A 14371-nucleotide genomic window follows, 5' to 3' on the forward strand; every position below is an offset into this window, starting at 1 on the left:
CTGGGCAAGTCAAGATACTATTGAAATGACTGCTTTATGACCTCTTAAGTGATTTCCGGTCATTAGTCGTAAATTGTCGGGTTTTCCGGGGATTACACTTTTCCTTTTGAAGCGAAAAACAGACGCAGTTACATAAATGAACGCTGGTTCCACTCTAACTAAGAAATTGAGTCCTTACACTAACATGTTTCGTCCAAGAATAAGAAAGTTATCGCATTTTTATATCCGCGATATACAAGGGAAGTAATTCCAAATTTCCTTCTAAAGAATCGGAAGAGTTATCCTGTCCATTATGAAAAAAATATGGATCTTTTGGGACTAGAGTCAGATATGAAAAAAATATGGAATTTGTGGAATGTAGATTTCGAATGTTTCTATACATACTTAAGAAAATGTGACACACAGTACAATACTGGTTTCTATTGTATTGTCACATGATAGAAAGAAAAGCTTGCAATTCGTTAAAAATATATAGGTGTGAAATAAAACACATATGTTGAAACATATCATTAATCTATATCGTTCACTAATATGCATAAACGCCTTTTCGTCCAGATATTATCGTCACTACCGGGTACCAGCATTAATAGGTCAAATACAATGTTGCCCTTAAAACACAGCATACGGAGCCTAAACAATAATAGACCTTTTTTTCTTATGCTTAAACGACAACTACTTCTTCTAGCATATAAACCACAAATGTAATGAATTCACAGATCTCTACATTTACAATTCACCGTACTCAATCCAGGTCACGTGTCAATTTAACTGCGTACTTTCGTTGCATTTCTTTCCAATTTTAAACAGCAACTGAAAGAGCCTCACACAGTTTTAGTATCACGTTAACTAAATCGTACAAGATTTAGCTTACCATAAGGTACCTTCTAGCGCATAAAAAAAATATTTTTTTTAAGGGAAATTGTTTAAGCATAATATTACAAATGCTTAATAATGCAATGAAAAAATATGTTCCGACATTTTAGGTGCAAACATTACTATTTAAGAACTAATCTAAGTATTTACAGTTTTATCATAACCCGAAGTTGTTTTTTATTTTTTATTATTTTTTTTTATTTATTTGTTTTTACTATAAGCAACTGCAGTACATATTATGCTATTTGGAAGCATTTGTCTTGCAGTCTGTATTTCACTTCTGGATATTATCATCACGCTACTACACCAGCGAGTACCTGCACACTTAACACAATGAAATTTTATTCTTTCCATTAACGATTCGAAAAAAAAAACACCAGAAAGAGTAAAAAAGTACGCCAAAGAAAGCACTTGCAAATTTGAAATGTTAGAAGCTTAAAAATCACTTGACTAGGGACAATTTCATTAGGTAAAATTGTTTTGGCGGGAGTCTTTTTTAAATGATGGATATTCATTTCATTAATCTCGATTTTTACTATGATATATTCAATTGAGGAGTTACATGACTTAAACTTTATTATTGTGTCTCATTGTTCTGATATGTTACGTAGTTGTATTGCACTAAAGACTGAAAAAAGATTGATTATGCGTAAACACATATTGCGCTAAAGGCTAAATGTATAGAGGCGGCGCCCTACAGGAAATCGGATTCCTTTGACGATATCCTGGTATCCATTACATGCTCAGTCAAGTTTGACGTGTTCCTTCCCTTGAGCAGAAACAATAAAAGTCTTCATCCAATAAACATAAACCATTACATTGATGACCAAACAAAAATACCACTCCATACCACAACTGGTACTAATGTACAAATCCTGGGATGCAGCTTCATCATAAATTTTCTTCTTCTTCTAATTACCTCACTCCTTCATAACTCTGAAGACTATGTGTAGGCGTTGAATAAAAAACAAATGTTGGTTTTACATATATCATGTTTTTTCATGTGCCAAAACAATAAAACGTTTCAGATTTAATATCAATAAAATTGTATACACCCGTGGCTGTTTAAAGACTGAGGACATGTTAGAGTAGGCACGTGCACAGTGACAAAAGCTTGAAAGAGTAAATTGTGCCTGCTGTATGTGTGATAGCAGGCAATAAGTTCCACTGACCCGCTGTTCTAGGGAAAATAAATGTTAATAAGAATCTTTGGAGGTGCCAATGTGCCTGAAGCTGTGTATGTAACCATGTCCATGCCATGTTCTTGAATCAGCTAGTATTTATAAATTCTTCTCCTTATATATGGCTACTACATGGTAGACAAATTTGAAAAATAATATTAAACGGGCTTTTGTTCTTTTTATCCCCAGTGATGGCAAAAAAAAAATGTTATCATTTCAACTGAAAACATTACAAGATACTCCGTAGTATTTTGACATTCATAACAAAAACGATACAGTACAGAAACAAAATCAAATATAACTGTTTAAAAGCACTTACAATATTGATTCCTCCAGACTCTCAAATAATTCTCTTTCAACAATTAAAACCATGAAATCGTTTCGCCATAGAACAAACTGTTTCTGGCTAACTGTTGACTGATACATATCACGTGGAACATAAATATAAACAACCACAAGAAGGTCAGCATTTCATAAACATGATAGTTTATAACAAAATCTGTGTTTTTAGAACAAAATTCTAATAGCCTGAGGAGTTATCTCCTGTGAATAAAAATACACGGTCTAAGCACAGATTATGCTACGTACCTACGAGCATTCTAATTCATCAAAAACTAATTCATTTGCACTTGATCTGAAAATACCACCTAAAACAACAATTTTAACGCATGCATTCATCTATCACTGATAGTTTAACGTAAAACACTTTATTTTCAACATGAAGAGCTATAAAATTGCATACTGACCTTCATCAAAATCAGAAGTATAACCAAATTTACTTGCAAAGCCATAGACCATGCAGCTGAACGCTTATTTGTCATTCATATCTTTAGACAATATATAATGCTGATGATATTACTGAGAACTGGTACAAGCCACTCCAAAAACGTTCAAAATCAGTTGGAGATATTAAAGAATACATCATTAATTGACATCGATCTTAGATATGCATGAATTAGTATTCATCCAGAATATTTATTAAATCATTGCAAAAATATGTCAGTTCATATACTTAATTGTAAATAAATGAAAGGGGGTATCCATGGCCGTGTGGTTAAGGTCGCTGACTACATGTGAGAATCATTTGCCTCTCACCGATGTGGGTTCGAACCTCACTATGATGACATAATGCACGGAGGGGCACCAGGTTCTTCCTCCACCATTAAAGCTGGAAAGTAGCCATAGGGCCTCCACTTGTGTCGGTGCAACGTTAAGCCCAACAAAAAAAGAAAACAAATTGAAGGCACACATATTCTAAGTGTTTAAAAAATACATTTCCCCAATGCATATACGTGTTTTATCTGTCGCATATTTACCGTTACATTCTGTAGGCCGAACGAAGTTTTAACCAATAAAGATTCTATATTGTGATGTTTCATTTTCAAAGAAATTTGAGACTCATGAAAGTGTAATACATGTATGATTTCTAAATTAACTTTGGACAATCAATATGCTATTCATAATAGTTGATACGAAGGACTAATAAATATCCGTTAAGACGTGCAAAAAGATTCTGATTGCCTCTACTTGACAGAATTATATTATAAAATGTGAAGACGGGGCACCACTTAAAGCTTCTCGCCAAGAGTGTGGGTGCAATTTTGCAACTTGTTCATTTCCACCAGGTCTGGCCAAAATGTGTTTATGAAACTGAAAAACAAAATAAAAGTTAAATATTTCATCTGGAAAAAAATGCTAGAAGGATGTTAATTTTCTGCATATGTGTTTTCCAAAAACGTTGCAACGGTGTACTACAATCTGCACAATAATCTGGATTATTTATAAGAATATCTTGTAAAAATGTTATGTCTATAAGTTTGTACTACTGGCCATTATCAGATTACTTGCTTTTACTGGATGTATGAGAAAAAAAATGCGCCGGTTAGTCCTTTAAAACCAAATAATCATAAAACGCACAACAATATGCGCCTGTCCTTGCTCATCGAGTAATGAGTTTGCGATCATTTATCAGAGATGTCTGTAATACAAATATGTTGCTAAACAATTTAGTGTGACCCCACAAAGGTATGACATTATTGTTTTGTTATTTATCAAGATTGCCTCCTAGTGCTGCAATTAGCGCCTTATTGTTTTAATTTGTCCGATATATATATTAAATGAAATCTCCTTGGAATGAAATAACATTTACAGTGGCAGAATTATTCTGAGAAAATTTGTACTTATTAAGCAACATTTGTGGTTTAGGGGTAATTAAAATGTTTTCCCGACGTTATTTTCGTGATGATTAATGCTGATAAACCGTTGTCACTGTCCTATTATGTAAAGTTATTGCGTATGAATTCAACTGTGGTCCCTGATACTCAGTGACCATAGATTTCACTACACAGAAATTAATCAGATACCCTTGAAATATTTTTTGCGATTCCTGAACATTGCTCATTAACATAAACTTGCACTAAAAAGATATTTTTGTAAAAACATTTAGGAATCAAATGTTCTGAGATTTAGTCGTTTAAAAACTAAGATGCACGGTAACCAAGCCGTCCCTGTTTTTATGACACCGCCTTCTTTAAATAAGTACTAATTACTCACTATAATTCAAACATACGTTTGCATAAAAAGCTCTGGTAAGTGTTAAAAAAACATAAGAAAAATTTCAAGTAATATAATAAAATTTGCTAAAATGAGAAGGCTTATATTGTATGAAACTGTGACTCGTTTTAGAAATATTACAATCATATTGATTATGGTAAAACACTTTATAACATACACCGACAGCACTTGTAAATATTTAGCAATTATAGTTATATACTAGTCTTTTCCGATTGCACTTTTCTCCCGTAATTTATCCAGTTTACGTCTTTATGCTACAGATACAAAAGAATCATTCACAAATAATTTTGAGCCAGTCATGAATTGATTTTTGCCTCACCTTCAATAATTTTTAAGTCTATTCAGCAAGGTTAAATACAGCAGTTCCACTGTGACCCCTTTGGCACATTTTTCTGTACATTGTCCAGTATTTTGTTCTTATTTCGGGTATTCTAAGTGTGTATATGATAGGATAGTATTTACAATATATAAAGAAGTCACTAACCTTTCAAGTGAATGCGTATGAGAACCTATAGAGACAAGAATCGGTACAAGAAGCCATAACATAGGCAGTAAACATATAAAATATGTTAAAAGTACGAAAGTAGATGTCACAGCTGCTTTTTTAATGCTTGTTCTCCGTCTGGATATACATCTGTTTGTGAAGTTCGTCATTCTTCAAAGATGTTCCTCGCTTCACACAGGAGAAAGCTGTTGGAACTAAGGCAAACTGTTTTGAGATATAGACATGGAAACATTCAGGGATTAGTAACAACTGGAAGTTTACGATCAACAGCTACTCTGAGTGGTATCTACATATGAAAGACTCAGTCAATGAAACACACGAAATTTCCTTAAACGAATTACCGTGTTTCTAGTTTTCTAACAAGGCTTGCAATAGGTGAGTATTTGGATTTTAAAGGTCCATTACTAAGGGAAAGTGAGTTGGCAATTTTTTTCATAGCCAGTGCATAGACTTCTGCAAGACACTAAATAATGAAGATTGGCAGGTCAAAATTTACAGAAGGTCTTTGGAACTCAAAGAAATGTATGTGTATTATGTTGAAATTTTAATGAATCGACAGAATGACCCCCAGGTCTTTTTAACTTTCTTCATACTTCATAGAAAAATAATTGTACATATACTGCGATTTATTTCGAATTTCTACATACCAGCTTTCATTTTCCAATATAATGAAATAGTTTCTATGCTTTTTAAAAGAAATTAAAATGTTCACTTTCCTTAGTATTGGACCTTTAATTCTAGTTTGTGCATCAGAAGAATTATTGATTACCCTCGTATTCGCTCTTGGCTTCTTACTTGGATACCTCTTAAACACTGAGACATTTCACTGAAAGTGCTTAATATTATACATTATCTCTATAAAGTATTGTTCTTGTAATTCTCCACAGGAGTTATCATACTCTCAAAATATCCGAATTATTTTTACAATTCTAATAGTAATGTTCTTGTTAACTTTCACGGCTTTACAAGTCGGGGCAACTTTCTATATCAAGGTTTCAAAAATGAGATGTACATGTAGATCTCGATAACGCTTCATGTCAGTATGGGTCATTAGCCGGTAGTTAGCTCTTACTTAGTAGGAACTGCCGCAAATCGTGATATTTGTCCGCAAAATGTAGCAATATCCTCTGTGTGTTAATTATTTTCTGTAAAAAATATAGTAATACATTTTATCTGTTTTACATAATGTAAACTATAAGTATTATTTCCATCTTGCAATTTGTCAACTATACATGTTAAATAATACCTGGTTGGTAACTTCTTCTTATTTTGTCTTGTCGTGAAGGATCCTCGAAGAGATGTAATACATTTTGTAATCGAATTCACTGACAGTGCCAATATGTGTGTGTAGCGGGGGAGGGGGTATCAGGGGTGTTGCAAGTTTCACAACCTCAATCAAAATATGTCTGCGTTTAACGCTTCCAAAAGATCACCTATAGATTTTATTGACACCGCTAGTAGCTCTAAAGAGGTGTTAGTGTATTAGGAAAGATAATGTCCCTTGCATTTCATCTACTGGAATGACAGATTCAAACAAACTAATGACCATACTATTAAAACATAAATATAGCCTGGTTCTTGCTTTCTGAAAACTCGGAATAATACATCTTTATTTTCATATTAAGAAACATGTAAATGCGTAGATTAGATAAGCCTCAGTTTACGTGTATGTAAAAGCTAGTTACAATTTTCGATGAATAAACTAAAACACCTATGAGCATTTTTATTTATTGAAAGCACATTAAAGTAATGTGAGATAAAGGTTAAATATAATTCTCAATGTCTACATTCCTCAATCTGTAAGTATTTTTATTTATTGAGCAATAAAGAGAAATATAATACAATTAAATGCCAGCTACATTTCTCAATACCTAAGCGTTTGTGTAACATTGTTCCCATGATAACTTTAGTTCTGAGGTATGCAACTGATTACTTGAAGTTAACGTATCATTTCGGGAAGACAGTATTTGATATTTGAAATTATGCTTCATGACATTTACTCTGAACTGTGTGAAATAGAAAGGTTGTGGCATTTAAAGTGACAATACATGTCTGATACGGAATTAACTTCATAAATGCTCCACAGCAATGCTTGTAATTATGTTAATATCTTTAAAAAGTGCTAAACGTACTTTTTATTTTTGTGTGGTGGTATTTGCAGAATAAAGTCAGAAAAACAAGCTATAGTCTTACAAGATTTTCTTCTTTTTAAAGACATCCAATGGCAATCTTTCATTAAATTATTTTATCTCAAATATATAAAACTTCACAAAATAAATTGCAACCTGTGTAGAGCAACACCCTTTGGTAGATACAAATATTGACTGTTATGTAGGCGTTGTTGTTCCGGAGAGGTAAATGTGAGTATATATCAGCTTAGGGAATTTTCGATTATTATGTTATAGAGAGGATTTTGCTTAAGAGAAGGCACTCTGTCGAGGTTGTGCTGTATATCAATTATGTTTTCGTATAGTGCTACATTCATAATTAAATATCATGCAGTAGTTTTTTGTTAAAGAAAAGTTACTTTTAAGTGGTTAGTTCACTTTAATACTGTGTTTATATATACAGCATGTATACAGTAGTAGTTGATTGTTCAAGAAAAATTATTTGAAGTGGTAATTCACTTTAATACTGTGTTTATATATACGACATGTATACAGTAGTAGTTGGTTGTTCAAGAAAAAGTTATTTTAAGTGATAGTTCACTTTAATACTGTGTTTATATTATACGACATGTATACAGTAGTCGTTGATTGTTCAAGAAAAGTTATTTTAAGTGGTAGTTCACTTTAATACTGTGTTTATATATACGACATGTAAACAGTAGTAGTTGATTGTTCAAGAAAAGTTATTTTAAGTGGTAGTTCACTTTAATACTGTGTTTATATATACGACATGTATACAGTAGTAGTTGATTGTTCAGTAAAAAGTTATTTTAAGTCGTAGATCGCTTTAATACTGTGTTTATATATAGAACATGCATACAGTATGTTCTATCTTAATCATAATGTATGATACTGTTAATACACGTAAAGTTGTTAACAAAGTTGTTAAACTATTTGAAAAACTTGCTCATTTTTTAAACATGAAATTTGGATATAATATACCTTTAACTGACACTTTTTAAAAAAAAATGTCATAAAAGTAAAAATAAACGTGTAGATTTATTTACCAGTGGAAACAACAGGAGGAGAAGGGATATGTTAACAAAAATAAAATGACGCGTTGTTAGGCCATGTCGAAGAAAATATGTATTATTGTCTCGTGTAAAATGCTGATATATCCCCTCTGTTCTTGCAAATGTTTATAATATGCTAATATTTGACTGATGCGAGTAAAATTCTTAAATTTAGCAAAGTTAAGATATTGGCCAAAACCAAGAAAATATCAGTAGAACTGGGGCCGTATTTATAGAGCATCTTAAGTTTAAGTATAAGAAATTGATTTTTTACTTAAGTATTACTTAGGTAAGAATTTTTTTTTACTTACGTATATTTGTTATTCATAAAACAACTTAATTAGTAATTTTTGGCTTTTATTGTGGACGAAAACATTAAAAAAAAAAACAAAAAAAACCATTAATTTCAGACAGATACAACATGCACAATTATGTTTAAAGTGCTTTTATCTGAGAAACAACGCTTTAATCGTACTCACGAAAACACTTTTGTTTTCTGACTTAATTCATTTCTTACGTATCTTAAGTTTAAGCTGTTTTATGAATAGGACTTAAGTTTTTTACTTAGACTTAAGCTGAAATCACCACAAACTTATTAAGTAAAATCTTCAACTTAAGTCAAAACTTATACTTAAGATGCTTTATTAAAAGCGGGATTCATCGAAAGCACAAATACCTTGTCTTAAGATATTCCCATTTTCTCTTAGGACTTACAATTTTTATGAAGTTATTTGATTATCAGATCAGCAAAGGTTTGCTGAGGGATTCTCTGGAAAAGGAGACTGCTATTGTGTACCAATATTGAATGATCAAAGGGTAAAAACTCAGTGAAAATTTTTTATAATGTTTTGTCTTAAGGTTGAAGTTACCTACGAAGTATCGCTGAATACTAACTAGTGGTGCAAAGGAATACTCCGTACAAGGAATGAAATGATGCTTTCTATGAAGTTTCACTGAATTCAAGCCAGCTGTTGCTGAAGAACACTCCGGACAAGAAGTGATGATATAATATACAAATGGAATATCATCAAAAGGAAAAATTTAGTAACAAATCACCCAACAAACATATGAAGACATATGCGCGCCTCCATTTACTTCCTATGAAGTTTTGGTAGCGGGATACTCAAGAGAAGTATAGCACTATACTTTGCAAATGTAAAGGGTAATAACACATTGAAAAAATATCATCTGACTAGACCAAACATGAAACAAACAGACGCATTTCTCCTTGAGACCGAAGTTTCCTATGGAGGTTTGCTGATTTCCAGCCAGTGGTTGCTGAGGAATACTCCGAACAAAAATGCGCTATAGTATATTATTACTTAATAATCTAACGGCAATACCCGTTGAAAACTTATCTGGATCATGAAGACAATATGCGTATTTCCTCTAGGAATGAGGCTTCTTATGAAATCCTACTGAACGGGATAGTTGCTGAGAAATACTCAAAGCAAGAAATGGAGCTATAGTGTACAAATATTGAGTAATCAAAGGGCAGCATCTCAGTGAAAAAAAAACATTCGACAGGAACATAAAGACAATATACGCATTTCGTTTTAAAATTTAGCTTCCTCGAAGTTTAGCTAAAATCCACCTGTGGTTGCTGTAAAAAAACAGAAAAGAACTGCCGGACTGACGAGAGCACGAATATATGTACGGACGAAGCGGCGATTATATGCTTTCCACTTCCTTCGGGAAGCATGAACAAGTGTTGAAAATTTGTACATGGTTTCACGTACTTAAAAACTCACGTAATGTTTGTTTGGGCTATGTTCTTAAAATAATGCCCGATATTTCACTCGTTATTGTAAACGTAATAACTGGTCCTGTTAGTCTTTTTACATCAATTGTAGAAGACAGACAAGCCATTATCCTTCAAGTAGTAAGAAATTTATTCAAGAAGACAAAACGAGCTTTTGCAGTATTTATTTTTGTGAACGAAATATACTTGTGAAGAGTAACTTGTGTGAAGGCCAGTCATGAAATGTTCTTCTATGAAATATATTACCCTTTTGATACAAAATCTGAAATATCAGTTCTGTCATGTCTGACTTTTGACAAAGTCCTAAGCTAACTCATTTCTGATACTAAAATAATAATTCTGTCTAAATTTTCAATTATAAAATGTCAGTCCCGAGTAATAAGGCTAATGACTTTAACATTAACACCAAGTCTGACATTTCCATATATTCCATAAACTTGATCGTTGGAGAATATTAATGTGCCTACATAATTATCATGTTATATATCAAATGGCAGACACATTAAGTAATTCAGTTATAATTAGTTGTTAGCATATTTACATGCTATCTGAAATCTAGTATTACAACAATATGACGCTCTGATAGCACAAAAAAAAACCTTAAAATTGGCAAATATCTTCCATAGCTTCCATACCAATGGAAATAAATGCGGCAAAACACAGGTCATTTGCTGTTTCCTAATCTAGGACAATTAAGAAGACTTTAATCACTGGTGACATGAGCGGCTCATAGATATCCTTTAAGGCAAACATCGAACCTATCATGCATGCTTTAGGTCTCCGTTAGACAGAATAATGTTTGTAAAATGTGAAGACAGGGCACGACATAAAAACAATTCTGAACAATATATGCACGTCCACTTGATGTTGTTAAATTTAATGTATAATGTTTATTGCTGGATATTGATGGAGGCATTGCGTACACAAATATGACTGACATTGTATGATGATGTCAAAAAAAGACATCATTCAATAAGAATTGAATACACAGAAGTTGGCAATATTACAAATATTTAGGTTGAAAGTAGAGCTAGTTTGCATTAACTCCTTACGGCTTTGCGTTTGTATGCATTTTATACTTTGTCGATTATTAATTAAGCAAATGATTTCTCGACGATTTACTTTGTAGAATAGCGGCTTTCTTTGTTTGATTCCTTGATCATTTATAAGCGAATATCTATAATGCTAATATGTTCCACACTGCTTCAAAGACTTCTGTGTTGATAATAATCATGCCTTCTTTGTGGCTTTCTGTGTTGCCAGTTATTTCTGAACAATTTTCTGTGACCTCTGCGTCGCATGCACTGCAATGGCTTCTTAATAATTTTGTCTGAACATATAAAGAAATGACATTATCTCTGTTGCTAATTATCCTACCGTCTTTGTGGCTTTTTGTATTGCCAGTTATTTCTCAACAATTTACTAAAACCTCTGCGTCGCATGCACTAAAGTCATTTCTCAGTAGTTTTGTCTAAGCATACAAAGGTATGACATTATTTCTATATTTACCAGAAAGAGTCTGCATGTTTAGTACTATTAGTTCATTGGTGTTTTGGAAGTAATCAGATGGACAGTCCCGGCCCTGTGTTTCAAAATTCTTAACCCAACTTGTGTCAATAAAATGCTACCTAAGAGGTTTTAGATGACAAAGTTTTGCTCTATAATTTCATAATAGAAGGCAATGGTAAAATATTGTTATGGAAGAAATATCAGCAAAGAATACTTTCCATTTATATAAAGCTTTGGAAAATTCATTTATTTGTCGTTCATAATATTGGGTGCCCTTAGGTTTGCCAGATGAGTACTGAAATCAATCAAACTTTTTCTAATTTCTGTAATGAAATTCCAGAATAATTTCTTACAAAATGCTAAACAAATATATGTTTTACTTAAACAAAATACCTTTGTAACAGCAGGTAGAAATGCACAGTGTTCAAATAATATTGCTGAAATCAATTTAAGTTACAGTGTAAACCAATTCATTATGCATTTTAAAACTTTATTATACATTATTAAGAGCAACAACACATATACACGTAAGTAAAGTGAAATAATTTTACATTCATATAAGATTTATTTTAATTATACATGATGTTTGTACAGTACCATATTCAGACAGTAGTAATACATGTAGTTAGTTTAACAAAAAAAGTAATACATTGTACATTTATAAAGTTTTCATATAACCTATTAAAACTACATTTTTCGTTTAGTGACTAGATTTTGACGACAAAGAAAGTGAAATTAGAAGGCTAATATTGCATGTATAACACATTTTGAATTATTACAGTCTCATTTGTTTACACCGTCTGATAAGATAGACCACACACGAATGCTTGTAAATATAACAGCAACATACTATAATAGTGGATGTGTCTTTTTCCTGTTGGACTTTTCTCCCGTGTTGATCAAGTGTAGGTCGTTATGCTTCAGATACGAATGGGTGTTTTATTCCTTCTGCAAAATATGTTTATTACATTTAAAGTTATGCTAAAATAATCTTGGTTGGGCAATCAGGATAGAAAAATCCAATGTTTAAAAACATATCAGGTGAAAGTCTAACGCGTATTAAGAACTCAGTGAATACAAATAAGTATAATAAATGATCAGTTGTTTAAGTTTTGAACAAACCCGCATGTTTGCCTAAATCCGATTAATGCATGCTAATAAAATAACCGCTCTTGCCTGGATAAAATACCTGTTGTTCGAAGTTTTACCTCACCTCAATTTATTAATGGTAATCAATTACAGTCATAAAAACTTTTAGTCCTCCATCAAAGCGACCTGTATATTTCAGACACTTAGATGGCAAAAGATATAGCACTACAGTATTAAACTATTACGTTTCAATATATTCATTCAAACATCTTCAACAGGGCTGGAGATACAAAATTATCATTATAAATCACTCTTTATTGATTTTTTGGCCACCTGGCCTTGATCAAAATATTAAAACCCATTAATACGTCTATGTAATATCCATTTAACAATTATACCTGTTTTGGTGTCATTTCCTGTATTTGTCAGTCAATTTATGTGTTCTATTTAACATTACAGTATTGTAAAATATATATTTCTTAGCTGTATTAATGAATTTGTACATTGCGACAATGCTCAGGCGGCCAAAAAGCTGCACTGTATGGGTGTTGTTGATGGGTTTCAATATAATGGAACAGGGTTAAGAGAATCAATGGTATACTTATGAAGGGTGACTGAAGCGGATACATACAAGAAGCAAGGGAGTATGATATTTTCTCGTTACGCTGTTCGTTTCCAAAATAACTGTTTAAAATCACAAATAGCATCCTCCAATACTTCAATTGTCATGCACGATATATCTTTATATTGTATTTCAGAATGTTAAGAATTATGATTCAGTGTTGCTAGAGTCTGTGGGATACGGTGAAATTTTACCGTTTTAATCACACTTATAATGCGGAGTAAAGGAGTCTCGTATACACATCGCATGTAACTCTGGCATTAGAGAGTTTCTGTTTTCTGTTTATAATTACAGGTAAAATGGTGTTTAAATAATGAGTAGGCAAGACCCAGCAAGTTGTATTAAGATGCAAGTGAAATATGAGTTCTAGTGTTGACACAAATGGAGTAAAAAAAAGGAAATTTGTTTTGCACTCACAAGGTTGCTTTTGCGTGCAGTTGCATTAGCTTTATAATGTACGCGTTTGCTTTTGTAAACAAAACAGGTATGTTGGAGCTTAGTATGAGAGGGAACGTTAGCCAAAAACCCGTAGTTGAACGTAACAGACTGACATGGGCAAACGTGAAGCTAAAGCTAGCGTACGCAAAGCTTCTGTGTCCGTAGTCTCAAACTATTGCGAGCGCTCTCGAAAAATATCACATCATCAATTTAACTTTTCGCGATAACGTTCTATAAAAGAACCTTTTCGTTGAACTATTAGATAAAGTGAAATGTAGTATTACACCTTTCATGTTATCATCATGACTTTATTTCGTACTATATATTGACATTCCTGTTATAATTAGATGGCATTTGTAAAACTGTTGAAAATCAACTTTAGTTGTAAAAGGTAAGAATATGTCAGCATAAAAGACGAGTTCTAGGAATGTTTGTGATTATTTTAATTTCGATATGCTTAGAGGTTTTTGTCTCTGCAAAAGTACCCAAAATACGGTAAAGACAATTTCAATGTCCTTAGTATCAATATACATTCAATTGGGGTCATACTGTATACAAAATGTAATCATAGATGACTCAATGTACACATACAATGACTATCTTATAATAACTTCACTTCTTCAGTAAGAAATGAACG

Source organism: Mercenaria mercenaria, chromosome 15, assembly GCF_021730395.1.
Source record: "Mercenaria mercenaria strain notata chromosome 15, MADL_Memer_1, whole genome shotgun sequence".
In the NCBI taxonomy this organism is placed as follows: domain Eukaryota; kingdom Metazoa; phylum Mollusca; class Bivalvia; order Venerida; family Veneridae; genus Mercenaria; species Mercenaria mercenaria.